General features: G+C 39.0%; 1 long non-coding RNA gene across 1 annotated transcript in view; it reads right to left on the bottom strand.

The window, feature by feature from the left end:
* LOC108586144 overlaps window positions 1-12,039 on the bottom strand; it is a 30,665-nt gene extending 18,626 nt beyond the window's left edge. The window contains exon 1 of the long non-coding RNA XR_001903010.3: window positions 11,138-12,039. This is a non-coding gene — a long non-coding RNA (uncharacterized LOC108586144). The remainder of the gene's footprint in view (window positions 1-11,137) is intronic.
* Window positions 12,040-14,470: the final 2,431 nt, after the last annotated feature.

The raw sequence follows: 14,470 nt of genomic DNA, 5'->3' as shown, positions 1-14,470 counted from the left end.
AATTTTGGCCAACTGTGTCTTACCAAGTCAGCAGGTTTCCTCCAAATATTATCATTAAGTGTTTCCTGTGCAAAATCCTGTCCTTTTCAATGTACTTGGAAGAAGGAAATAGAAAAAACAACGTGAGTATTTATATAGGATCTTTTCTTTTTACAGCCAACTGCTTGTGAATTCTTAGACAATTTCAAGGAGAGTGAAAGAGTTGATAGGAGCTGGGCAAACAAAGGTTAAAATGGGTTGAAGTCTTTTCCAATATTCCACAGGGAGTGATCAGGCTTGTGTGACCTTCACAAAGCTGTTAGAGTTAATTCCCTCGATGTCAGGGGATCAGATTAAGTTTCTAGAATTCAAGGCATTGCTGTGCCCTTTGCACAGTGGAGAAATACAAAGCATGCAGACTACCCCTAAGTCTTTGGGCAGGGAGCCAGTAGTTCTGTAGAGCTTAGTCCTGGAAACACTGAGATGGGGATGAAACTGACAACTGATACTTTACAGATCGTAGGCATCTGAAATGGGGTGGGTGGGGTAGTTCCTGGCGATGGAACAATAATTTTTAAGTTGGCATGATGGGTAAGAAAGGGCCAGGAAAAATTCAAAATGAAATTTTGAATTCAAACTATAATTAGAAAATAAGAAATGTTGAACATGGGACACAAAAGTAATGTCGAGTCTTGTTGAAATTTAACTCTTGGAAGCCTCAAGAAAAAAAGTCTTTGGGTTCATTGTATTTCTACAAAGAGGTTATATAATTTTCTTTCATTTTCTAAAAATTTTACATAAGTTGAGAGGATATATTTATAAGGTATATTTATTAGTTTTTTTGCCTTATCTCTGAAAGTTTATTTATATTGGAAATAATTTTGAAAACTATTAATTTGAAAATTGTTTCTGGTCTGAGGACATGATTTTTGCCATAATATCTTCAAATAGCTATTTTCCTAAGTGGAAATTAGGATTTGTTATGGAACAAATGTAAACAGAAAGAATGTGAAATCATTAAGCTTTTGATATGCAAAATAGCATTCTATACTAATGTAATTTTCTTTCCAATTAGATCATTTTCTTGAGAAAATTTTCTGAACTTCTTTATTTTCTCCTTTTCTAGAATCAACAGCCAGTCCTGGAAGAATTACTTTATAGAGTTCTCCAACTGTGTAGAGAAAATCCCTCTTTGGGCTAGGAGGTTAGATTCAAGAAGAGGAGAATGCAACAAGTGGAAAGCTCATCTCTTCCAGGCCATGGGCATGATAAAAATAGGAGGGGAGGAGGGAAGGAATAATATGTAGTTTTAAGGTTTGTGTGTCTAGATTTTCCTTCCCCTGCTTAGCAACATTAACGGAAAAGTCAAACTCTGGAAAGTATTTTTAAAAGGTTTATTCTGAGCCAGTATGAGTGACCATCGTTCAGGGAACAGTCTAAAGAGGTCCTGAGAAAGTGTACCCCAGGTGGTGAGGTTATAATTTGGTTTTATACATTTTAGGGAGACAGGAGTTACAGACAAAGACATAAACCAATACATGGAAGGTATACATTGGATTGGACCCAAAAGGTGTGACATATCTAAGGGGGGCTTACAAGTCATAGGTAAGTTTTAGGGATTATTTAGTGGACAACTGGTTGAGAGAGTTAAGCTACTATCTACTGTCTTAAGACTTGAAAACAGTAGAAAGGAATGCTTCACTTAAGATAAGGAAGTTGTGGAAGCCAAAGTTCTTGTTACATAAGATGAAGCCTTACAGGTAGCAGTCCATTGAGAGAATAGATGGTAAATGTCACTTTTCAGACCTTAAAGATGTCAGGCTCTCAATTAACCTCTCCCATATCCAGGGAAAGGCCTAGAAAGGGAAGGTTTGGCGACATTCATAGAGATTTTCTACAGGTGCAAATTTCCCCCACAAGAGATGACTTTGTAGAACCATTTTAATCCATTGGCCTGCAGCAACTATTTCAAAATATGTCAAGGAAATACATCTTATGGTAAAATATTTTGATTTCCTTTAGAGTCTGCTATCTATCATGTGATGCTAAACCAGAGTCAGGTTAGAAAGTAAGCCACATTATACTGGGTTAAAACAACTTATTTAATCAGATTTTATGGTTCATAGGGTGTGACTTAATCTTTACCTTGCATAGCTTTAGGTCTTGTTTATAATTTGGTGTTTTATTGCCGCAAAGAGCCTGTTTTGTCAGTCTTAGGATCCCTATTTTAACATCAATGCTGGCCAGTTGTATCTAAACTCCAAAAGGCAGGGGTATAACGAGGTGTGTCTAACCTCCCTTCCCATGATGGCTGGGATTTCAGTTTTTCAGGTTTCTTTGGAATCCTCTTGGCCAAGAGGGTGTCCATTCAGTTGGTTGTGGGGCTTAGGATTTTATTTTTGGTTTACAGTATTGTGTTAGTCCGTTTTCACGCTGCTGATAAAGACATACCTGAGACTGGGCAATTTACAAAGAAAGAGGTTTAATTGGACTTACAGTTCCACGTGGCTGGGAAGTCTCACAATCATGGTGGAAGGCAAGGAGGAGCAAGTCCTATCTTATATGGATGGCAGCAGGCAAAGAGAGAATGAGGAAGAGGCAAAAGTGGAAAGCCCGGATAAAACCTTTAGATCTGGTGAGACTTATTCACTACCATGAGAACAGTATGGGGGAGATTGCCCCCATGATTCAAATTATCTCCCATTGGGTCCCTCCCACAACAGATGGGAATTATGGGAGTACAATTCAAGATGAGATTTGGGTGGGGACACAGCCAAACCATATCATGCATGCTATGAGAAATTCAAAGGAAAAGAAGTGGCTGTGGCCATCTTTCATGAGGACTCTGAAGAAGAGACTGCTTCTTGTGGTATATCCACCCACCTACATTGTGATTCCTGAGTGACATACATGGGCCTTAGAAGTAGCTGAAGGTATGGACATGAAGCTTTTCATGGGGGTTGTTCTTCTTGGGTGAAGTAGTTTCAAATTAGAGCTGCAAAGCAGACTGTGCTTGCCTGGTCTGAATGCAAGACTCTCCGAAATGAGTGAAAGCCCAGATGCGCGTTAGTGCAGGAGCTCTTTCGGAGCAGTTCATGAGCAAAAAGAGTGACTCTCATGATGGCTGTGACTGAAGACCAGCTGGTGCCAGGGAATATTGCTGTGGAGACCAGTGAAGCCAGAGGATGCTAGTGTCCAAAGACTCTGAAGGACACTGGTTACTTGAGAGACACAGAGAGATAGCGAGAGAGAGAGAGAGAGAGAGAGAGAGAGAGAGAAAGTGTGTGTGTGTGTGTGTGTGTGTGTGTGTGTTCCCAAGAGACAATGAAAACTACCAAAAGTTCTAATACAATTATTAGGTTGAATTTAGTTGAAATTATATTGGATCTTTTCCCCTTCTTTCCTCCCTCTTTCTCTTTGTTCATTCCCTTCACCCCTCCATTCCTTCTCTCCTCCCTCTCTCCCTTGAATTAACCAATGGTGGGGGCTTTCGAGGAAGACTGGGTTGATTTTTTGCAGTTCCTTTTTCCCCTTTCTGGGCCAGCACTTCTACTGTCCCTTTTCAATCATAAAGTACTCTCCCCTAAGGCACCCTAATGCAGCCTCTATACCTTCTGCCTATGAAAACATCTGATAAACTAGCAAGAATGTGTTATTCACAACATTTTACTTTCCTCAGAAATATTTACATTTAGCATAATCCCAGGAAGGGCTCAATGCTAAAATCAAAGAAAGGGAGGCAATAGTAGACTTTCAGGCTTCTCCAGTCAATAGAACAAAGATTTTAGGAAGTGGTTTTCCTCTCAAAGTTCAGCACATACGCATATGCTAGGATGGGGAATACAAAATTACTGTTATTTGTGCCAGACCACAGGAATCCCCATTATTTGAAAAGTTTTCTCTTTCCAGAAAATGGAAGGTATTTGTCCGGGCAATTGCATTCAGGAGTGTATCAGCGTTAGCCAACTGTCAAGGAACAGTTGCCAAATGTGAAGCAGGGAAGAAAAGGATCTGATCAGAAGGGACAGAACTGGCCCTGATATTCACCATGGTGGTTTTCAGTGCATCCCAGATGGAGTGTCAGCAAGATTGTCTATTGCTGCCTCCCTGCTGAGAAGCAAACATCAATGTCATCAATCTGGCAGTGAGTAAAGGGAGATGAGGGGATTGAAATATTTTGGGGACACATCTTTAGATGTCTTTAGCTATTGCCCAAATAAAGTCTGGAGAAATTTATGAGGGTATGAATCATAGTTCATTCTCATAGTGAGCAAATCTGTGTCTAAGATAAATTTGAGCCTAAATTAATATAATGAAATTATGAGTATTTTCAATGAAAAGAGTCAAACTCTGTAAAATATTTGAAGAGATTTACTCTGAGCCAAGTATGAGTGATCATGGTCCACGACACAGTCCTCAGGAGGTCCTGAGAACATGTGTCCAAGGTGGTTTGGGTGCAGGTTGGTCTTATATATTTTATGGAGACATGAGACATCAATCAAATACAGTTAAGAAATACATTGGTTTGGTCCAGAAAGGCAGGAAAACTCAAAGTAGGGCAGGGGAGGGGGCTTCTGGGCTATAGATAGATTTAAACTTTTTCTGGTTGACAATTGGTTGAGTTTGTCCAAAGACCTGGGATGGATAGAAAGAAAGAAAATATTCAGGTTAAGATAAAAGATTGTGGAGACCAAGATTCTTTTGAAGTCTTATAGTGCCTGCCCTCAGACAACAGATGACAAATGTTTCATATTCAGATCTTTAAAAGGTGCTAGACTTTTAGTTAATTTCTTTAGGATTTGGAGGGCCTGGAAAAAAAAAGATCTAGCTATGTTAATAAAGATTCTTTACAGACACAAATTTTCCCCTACAAAGAACAGCTTTGCAGGGCCATTTCAAGATATGGCAAATAAACATGTTTTGGGGTACAATATTTTGATTTTCTTCCTTGTCTCATAATGTTATGCCAGAGATAGGTTGGAAAGTAAGTCAGGAGATACAAGGTTAAATAAAATCCATCTGATGAGAATTTATGGTTTGTAGGGCATGACTCTCCAGACCCCTTAGATAGGAATTTGGGCAAGATAAAAAAAATCAGAGCTTATTCCTCAGTATAATAAACAGAGTAAAAACAGTAATGTGGGATGTTAAGATAAATACATACTTGTTGTACTGACTATATATAAAAAGCTTTTCTCTCTAGAATGGAGGAAATTTCCAGGTTATGATCACAAAGAATTACACATGAAAAAAGGACGAAGAGATTATAACATGTATTTAAGAAGTGTTAGGTAAACTTACTTTTCAGCAATTAGTAATTACAAAAGAAAGTGCCTTTCTGTGAACTACCATATCACATACTTAACATGGCTTTAGGGCAGAGCAGTCTAGAAAAGTGACTACATGTAGGAGCTTTGGGGCCATGAAGTCCTGGATTTAAATTCTGGCTCAGGCTCTTCTACTGGTTGCATAACCTTAGGCAAGTCACCTAAAGTCTCTGTGAGACATTCTCATCTTCAAAAATTGTGATAGCAATGTTTATTACCAAAAGGCATTGCTTAGAATCTCAGATTGTAATTTATGACATTGACTAGGAAACCATAGAAGATGTACTGTAGTCTGTCTGGATTTAGATTAGAGACCCAGGTCTCTTATAGTCTGCTCCTTTAAAATACACACACACACACACACGGGCTGAAGAAATTCCAGAGAAACTAATTTTGAAATGACTGAAGTTGATAAGTGCTACGGAGAAAAACAGTGCAGAAAAAAGGTATAGGAAGTGTTGGTGTAGGCAAGGAGTTTATAATTTTAAATAGTGGCACTTAAGAACATTCCTGAAAGAGATAAAGGATTGAGTCACATGAATAGTTAGGGAAAGTGTGATGTAGGAAGGGGAATTGCAAGTATGGAAGTCCTACGATGGGCGTATGCCTGACGTGTTCCAGGAGCAGTAAGACCCAGGTATTGGAATGGAGCGGAAAAGGTAAACATTGGATGTAGTAGGATATGAGGTCAGTAGAGGAGGCCAGATCATTTAAGGCTTTGCAGATCATTCTAAGGAGTTTGCTTTTTATTTCTATTACAAAAATGTGAAGATATTAGAGGGTTTCAATAGGATAATTTATGTTTTAACAGGGTTACTTTGCTGCATTGAGAAAAGACTATAAAAAGACAAATATAAAGACAAGGAGACCTGTTAGGAGACTATTACGATAATCAGTACAGGAGGTGATGGTGATTTGTAGAGAAACAGGAAGCCTAGTTTGTACTAGGGCGGTAGCAGTGCGGCGTGCTGACAGACTGGATGTGTGGTATGAGAAGAGAGATTTCAGTCCAGGTCTCTGGGAAGATGGAGTTGATATGTACTGAAATAGGGAAGACTAGGAGAAGAAGGATTGAGAGGGAAAAATCAAGAGCTCAGGTTTGGACATGTTAAGTTTTAAATGCCTACTAGATATCCAAGTGAAGTTATAGAGTAGGTGTTTGGGTATATGAACTTGTAGTTCAGGGGAGATGTCCAGGCTAGGATCATTAATTTGGGAATTATCAGCATATAGATGATACATAAGACTGTGATGCTGAATGAGGTCATCGAGGGAGCAAGTGTAGAAAGAGAAGAGAAATTGTCTGAAGACTCAGCCCCAGAGAACATCAATATTAGCAAGTTGATTAGGAGGAACCAGTGATGGAGACTGAAAATGAGTGGCCTCTGAGATAAGAGGAGAAGCAGGAGAGTGTAGTTTGCTGGACATTAAGTGAATAAAATGTTAATTAGGAAGGAGTAAGAAATTGTCTCAACTTCTACTGGATGTCCCATGAAAGACAGCTGGGGATGGAGCATTGGTTTTAATAATTTGGAAGCAGTTTGTGACCTAGGTAAGGGTAGTTTTGCATTAAGGATAGTTATAAAGGTTGATAAAGTGGACTCAAGAAAATGAAAAGTAATATTGAGGACAAATGGTTTTTAGACATGTTGTAAAAAGTAGAGAAATGGAGCAGTAGCTAGAGTAGTATGTGAGATCAAGTAAAATTTTTGTTTAAAATGACAAAGTGATAATATATTTATGTGCAATAGGAAAAGGGCTAGTACAGAAGAAAAATTTAATGATACAGGGATGAAATAGAATAATGATGAAGAAATGCTTTCAAGTAGAAGAGGGAAAGTAGGAACTAATGCATACAATGGTTTGGGTTTTTCTAGGATAATGGACAGCTTATTCACAGTTTCAGGAGTAGCACGGTATATGGGCACAGAGGTGGGTTGCTTGGTAGATATCATGGAGGTTTATGAAGATTCTCTTCTAATTGCTTCTGTGCTCTCAGAGGAATATGAAACCTGGTTCTGTGTTGAGAGATTAGAATACTGGGAAAGACAATGGGCCAGAGAAACACAGAAGGATTCCCAGACAGCACTATGGCACCCTTGATACTAGAGGAGCCCTCAGTATCAGTGCGTGCTTTTTTTCTGGCTATTTCATGTATGTGGATGCAGGCATGGTACACAGTTGAATTGGGTTTAACCAAGATTAGAAGTTTGTCAAGTAAGTATGAAGTAGTAAGGGAGGAGCAAGGGATTTAAAGATACATAAATAGGACTGATTACACTTATTGACATGGATTTCAAACTCTCCAAGGATGTGAATGAGGAGGTGATGGAGGTGAAGGACAGTGAGAGACGGTAGGATCTATGGATTGTAGACCATAGTGGCTCAAAAATTTGCCAGCTGGAAAGTAGAGAAGTTAGTTAGAAATAGAGTGGTGAAAGTGATTTTAATGCCTGCTATGAGGGTCAGAGTAAGGAGTTTAGATTTTATACTTAATTGAATGGAAGGCTTTTGGAAGGTTTAAAGAGGGAAATGGCAAGATCTGATTTTTAAAAAATGTATTCTACGTGCTCTGTGGAGAATGAGTTACAGTGGAGTTGGGGAACAAGAGGAACAGTGGGAGGTAATGAAAACTGGAGAGATTTGGGGTATATTTTAGAATGAAGTTGACAGAACTGGCTAATGAATCGGGTGTGGGGGAAGGCAACAATGGAGAATCTATTGTTGCTAATTTTTTTGGTCAGGCCACTGGGTGAGCTGTGATTTCCTTTAGGAGAAAAACAAGAGACCTCTTTTGAAGATACAAAGTTTGAGATACGTATTAGATGCCCAGAAGGAAATATCAAATGCTGTGTATTCAAGGATAGAGCATAAGAGAAAGGGAAGAGCTGTTGTCCGAGGCTGAGTGAAAGGACGGTGTTTAAGTTAGTGGGTCTGCATGGGCTCACTTGAGGAGTGAGATTAGAAAGAGGGAAAAAGTGCCACATGTTCATTAGTGAGTACAGGGATGAACATAAGGAAGAAGAATGAATACCTTTGAACTCATAAAAAGCAAAGTTAACAAGCACTGAAGTGGACTCTTAAAGAAGACAGCTGGCCGGGCGCGGTGGCTCATGCCTGTAATCCCAGCACTTTGGGAGGCCGAGGCGGGTGGATCACGAGATCAGGAGATCGAGACCATCCTGGCTAACACGGTGAAACCCCGTCTCTACTAAAAATACAAAAAATTAGCCAGGCGTGGTGGCGGGTGCCTGTAGTCCCAGCTACTTGGAGGCTGAGGCAGGAGAATGGCGTGAACCCAGGAGGTGGAGCTTGCAGACTCCAGCCTGGGTGACAAAGCGAGACTCCGTCTCAAAAAAAGAAAAAAAAAAAAAAAAAAAGAAGACAGCTGATTTCTCCTTTAATTCCCACAGGAAGAGAAAACAAATCTGTCTTCCTGGATGTGGGGCTGCTGGAACAAAAAAACTACCTTTCTACTTGTATGCACTTCTTCAGTCTTCTATGCAACACCCTCCTTAGCCAGCTCAAGCCATGATCAAAGTCACTCAGGAAGCTGTTTTTCTCCCCCATAGTTTTGATAATAGAACGGTCAGCAAATGCTCCCAACGTATTCTAATACTTGATTAGTCTGTTGATATTTGTTCTCATATTGGTGTGTTTAATATTTAGGGCAACTACATCAAACCATGAAGACAAGGGTCAAAGTGTTAGATTATCAAAAGAGGTAAATAATATATAAATAATGTATAAGTAGTGCTGTAGGGTAATAAATCTATTTTGAATTTTTATTTATGATTGAAGAATATCTTCATGAATGAAAACTTTAGCTTGTCTAGAATTTTTTCTTGGCCCAAAATTTTTTTATTTAAATGTGTTGCTTCTTTTCCACACAGCAAGTTTATAGCTAAAAATATTTTTTTGATCTTCCTTTAGCAATAGCCTGTAAGTATAGCAATCAAATATTCTTTTGTGGTTAGATAATATTTTTACCCCAAGGATCTCTAAGTATTTTAGTGATCAATCAGCATTTAATCCCCTATTTGGTGCAAAACAGAGAGATACTGAGAGGTCAGATGGATTTTGCAATATTCCAAAGTAAATTAAATGCAGAACAAGGAAAAAAAATCTCAGGGCTCCTGAATCACAGAGACTAAGCGGTTCAGGACACCAAATCATAGCTAAAGACAGTGAAAAATGATAGTTTCTAAAAAAGTGGGAATAGAAAAAAAATGTGCATATACTGTAGCTATTTGCTTTGAGAAATCTTTTTTTCTTTCCTTCCTCCCCCTCCCTTTCTCTCTCCCTCCCTTCCTTCCCTTTGTATTTTTTTGCCCCAAACCTTACTTGCCCAGAAACATCATCTACTTGTGGATTCAATAGAAGTTATCCTCTCTGTTCTTTTACAAGAGGTTCCCTTTTATTTCATGGTTTTAGCTATACAGAGAATTCAACAAATAACTGCTTTGCACTTACTATATATGTTAAGTCTTGTGTATGTGCTGTTACAGAAGGGAACACATAGAAATGCAAATCCTTCTTAGTATGGTAAGTTCTGTAACAGAGAAAGGAAGGGATTATAGTGTAACGGTTAAGAGCATGGGCTTCAGAGTCAGACTGTATGGCACTAGTGTATGATGTTGAACGAGTTACTTAACTCTGTGTGTCTCAGTTTACTCATTGATAAAAAAGTAATAATAGTAGTATTTATTTCATAGGAGTTTAGTGAAGTTTAAATAAGATATATATTACAACCGTACCTGGCGTATAGTAGGCATTATATAGGTATAACTATTGTTTATAATTATGTAAATATGAAAATTTACACAATTATAATTGTAGTGTTTCCTAGATTTATCATTTATCATATCATATATCATCCTAGATTCTCATTTATCAGCATATTGGAAATGGCAACAGTCATGAAAATCCTTCCTTCCCCAGTTTCCCCGTCTTCCTTCATTTGTTCTCTGCCTGATTGTCCCTTCCCATTGGCCTGTGTCTCCTCAACCAGTGTCTCCTGTGCTCCGTGTCTAATTGTTGGCGTCCTCCATTTTGGCTTTCTCTTTTTCTCATTCTACATACTTTGCCTGAGCAATCTTGCCACTCCTGGGGCTTACGTAATCACCTGCACACGAATGACTGCAATTCTACATCTAAAGTATAGCTGTCTGCTCTAAGCACTAGTCCGCCTCTCTATCTATGGGACTAAGAAAAATGTTTGGTGGACTAAGGAACCCTAAAAGCAACATGTTTAGAGTGTTTCTTGTCACTGTTTGCCTACACTCCAACCTGATTCCTGCCTTGACTTTCCATTGTAATTAAAGGTACCACTGTTATACCATAATCCGCTTTGGAAACCTGGAAGTCACCTATGACCACATTCAACCAGGTAATCAACTCTGTCAGTTACACCTCTTACATTTCTCTTGACTCCTCCCATCCCTTCTCTACCTTTGTTGCTACTATTGAATTCAGGTTTTCTTCTCAGTCACCTGACCTATAGTAACAGTCTCTTATCTGGTCTGTCTGCTTCCAATTTCAGCATCTCTTCCTTAAGATCAACCTTTACATTGCCAGCAGACATTTTCTATAGTGAAAATTAGATCACATTTCTTTTCTGCAGAGTTTCTACAAGTACAGCATTGATACTTTCACTAAACTCACCTGGGATTGTTTTTTTTTTTAAGTGAAAATTTCTGGAGCTAAACTCAGATTTGAGAATTAGAATTCTCACAAGAGAATTCACATTCACACAAGGCCCAGGAATTTATGCTTTAGTTCATTTTACCCAAACGAGAGTCTGGCCTATAGTATGAATTCTAAACACTTACCCTGTCATGAGGCTTCTTCATCCCGCACCGCTCCTTCTTTGCAATCTCTGCTCTAGGCCCATAGAATTATTGGATTCTCCAAACGCAAAACAGTATTTCATACTTTCTTGATCTTCTGTACTTCAAAAATTTCCCTGATTGTTCTTTTTCTCCTTTCTGTAACTAACTTGGCATATCACAAATAACATCTCCTTTCTCACCAGTTCCTGGAGATTTACTATAAAAATATCACTAAATCACAAAGGGAGGAGGTTTCATCTTCTCCTTGCTCCTTCATACCCCTTGTTTTACAATCTAAATGAAGACTGGCATCCTAGATATGACCTCTAGGGTGTGCGTGAGCTGGGCTCATGTACCTCGTTGTATTTCAACCTTCTCCTCACTTGTGTTGCTTCACATTCTGCCTTCTTTCCATTCATGTGAGCCATGTTACTAACTCAAGGTTTCCACACTGGCTGTTATCTCTGCGTAGAATTCCATTTCTACACTGCCTCGCCCAGTAAATTAGTACAAATGTTTCAGAAGTTGGTTCAAGGGATCTTTCCATGACCTTACAGATCACTGTGTCTACAGGTCACAGTTTCTCAACAGTGGCAAGATGGCATTTTGGACCAAAGAGCTGTTTGTTGTGGAGAGGTGTCCTGTGCATTGTAGGATGTTTAGCAGATGCTGGCAGTACTTCTAATTTGTGACAATAAAAAATGTCTTCAGACACTGCCATATGTCTCCTGTAGCAACATTACCTCCAGTCTTGAGAACCGCTGGACTGCGGTAAGTACCTCTGTTAAATGCTCTTCATACTTTTTGTTCTCCAAGTTGTGCTTGTAATTATTCACGTGTGATTGCTGTTTGCCTGCTAGAATGTAAGTGCCATGGTAGCGGGGACCACGACTGTCCCATGTACTGTTCCATCCCTGGTGCCTCACACCGTGCCAGGTACTAAGCATTTCAGACTGAACTTTGACCCACCTGAAATCCATGCATTGCAATCCTAAACTTTAGTACCTCAGAATGTGACTATCTGGACATGTGGCTTTAAAAAGGTAATTGAGTAGAATGTGGTCATACAGATGAGCACAATCCAGCGTGACGATTATCCTTGTAAGAAGGATAACATGTGTGCACAAAGAAGGAAGACCCTGTGCAGACACCAGAAGAAGATGGCCATCCGCAAGTTAAGGAGACTCCTCAAAATAAACCAACCTTGCCAACACCTTCTTGTTGAACTTCCAGCTTCCAGAACTGCAAGAAAACAAATCCGCTTTTTAAGCCACCCAGTCTGTGGTATTTCATAATGGCAGTCCTAGCAAACAGATACACTAAGTAAGAACTCAGCAAATATTTACTTGACTAAGTCTCTTTTGCACAGTCTATACCATGTGAGTCATTCCTTTCTTTTCGTCTGACCTTCCAGATATTCTCTTAACACATTGATTTTTTTCCTTCACTGAACTGATGGGTTTCATGTCTACATTGATGAATAATATCATACCTCAATCTTGGAGTTTCTTCTACAAATTTAATCTACTGCATGGAATAGCCACAATTTAGCCCATTATCTCTTTGAACATCTGCACCATCACTGCTCCAGTTACTCTGCTTGTGGCTTGTCTTACGTGTCTATGCCTTTGATTCTCCCATATTTTCTCAAGTTGACAGTCCAGAGCTTTTACCATCTCCATTCAACCAGATCACTTTATCCTGCTTTCTTCACTTGCCTCTTTATTCATGCAGGCTTCCTGACAAGTTATCTTGATGTTACTCTTTCTAGCCTTCCGAGTCATTTAGCCCCTTGAATTTTCTCTCAGCTTTTTATACCAATCTTCAATTCTGTCACTCCTAGCTGTGAAACATTTATAGATGAGTCATAAAAACCTCATAATGGAGTCAGATGACCTAATTTCAATGGGTCTGTCACTCTTCCTGAACTTCCCTCTTTAGTCTCATGAACTCTGTGTTATACTTTCTATAACAAGGAATTAACACTTTTTATGTACTCCTAAAGTCTCAGTCACATTCCTTCTATTTTTCCCAAGAGATAACTTTGCCTCCTACTTAATTTGATAGAGTGTTTACTAAATACTAGTCCCATGAGTTGCCCAGAGTAAACAGAATAAGGTATCAAATATGACTGGGAAATGCTGGGCTAAACAAAGGTCAACAAAGGTCTTTGACATCAATATACTGATGCACATTCAGAATATCCAGGAAGGAGATCATAGTGGACATCTTTAATTTTTTGGTCCATATTCATGACTCTTCATTCTTGTACTGGTACTCAAATATCCTTTGAGGAAACCACTTCCTGTCTTGTCTGTTTGACATAATTTTAGTGAATATTCCTAGCCACAGGGATGTATTCAAGGTAGTCACATGACGTAAGTGTGATCAGGTACTGTAATTTCATTTTCCTGGACAATGTTTTGCTCAAGAACGGGCATATAATTGCAGGTTGGAGAGTGAATCCACTTTTTTCCTCCACATTTAATCTAGGAGGCTTTAGGCTTAGGTATCTGGTTGCTATCCTGAAGCCATGTGGAACCTGAGCAAGGAAGCTATTATGGAGGGAATCAGAGCAGAGGAGAGCCTGAATACTGGTAACATTGCTTGAACTCCTGGGTCAACTCCTCTGAATCCATACATCCTTTGACTTTTCTGTTACTTGAGTCAATATGTTCTGTTTTTGCTAGATCAGTTTAGGCAGGGTTTTCTGACACAACAGAAAGAGTCCCAGTTGATCTAGAAATTGATACAAGAGTAGTGATGACAAGTGAATATGGGCTTGTGAGATTGATAGAGTTCCAGGGTTGAGTGAAGTCTCCCTGAGGTCTGCTCTACTCAAGATTGACATTAGAAATCTTTGTTATACCTCATGTAAGGTAAAACATACATTATGTAACAATATAAATATCTCACGTATACCTCAGTAAGCCTTTATAAAAGACAAGCTAGTCTGAATCTATGGCTAAAATAAAAGTTGTAAAATAATGAAGTTTTACTAAAAGACAAATTTCTTTCTGCTTTTCATAATCCAATAAGCTGAAAGCCCAACAACATGGAGTCATAGGGTTGGAAAAGTTGAATTCTCTTTTCAATGAAAGATTAGTGCAAGTATTGGTGAGGACACAGGAAATACAATAGGAGACAACATAGCTTTATCTCACTAGTCCTCCTAAGTGCTTCCTGTTCTATACTTACTATCCAACAATGGGTGTGGTTGTGTTTGTTGTATAGGTTGCCAGATCACAAGGATCCATGTCCAGACAAAACTTGGAAAGATGCTTGTCACCTAGAGGTCCTGGAGTTAGCATGAATGTAATGTAATGTAATGTA

The sequence above is a fragment of the Papio anubis genome, chromosome 3, assembly GCF_008728515.1.
Source record: "Papio anubis isolate 15944 chromosome 3, Panubis1.0, whole genome shotgun sequence".
Classification (NCBI taxonomy): Eukaryota; Metazoa; Chordata; class Mammalia; order Primates; family Cercopithecidae; genus Papio; species Papio anubis.
Note: the sequence above shows the minus strand (reverse complement) of the source record. Positions and strands in the feature narration are given on the sequence as shown.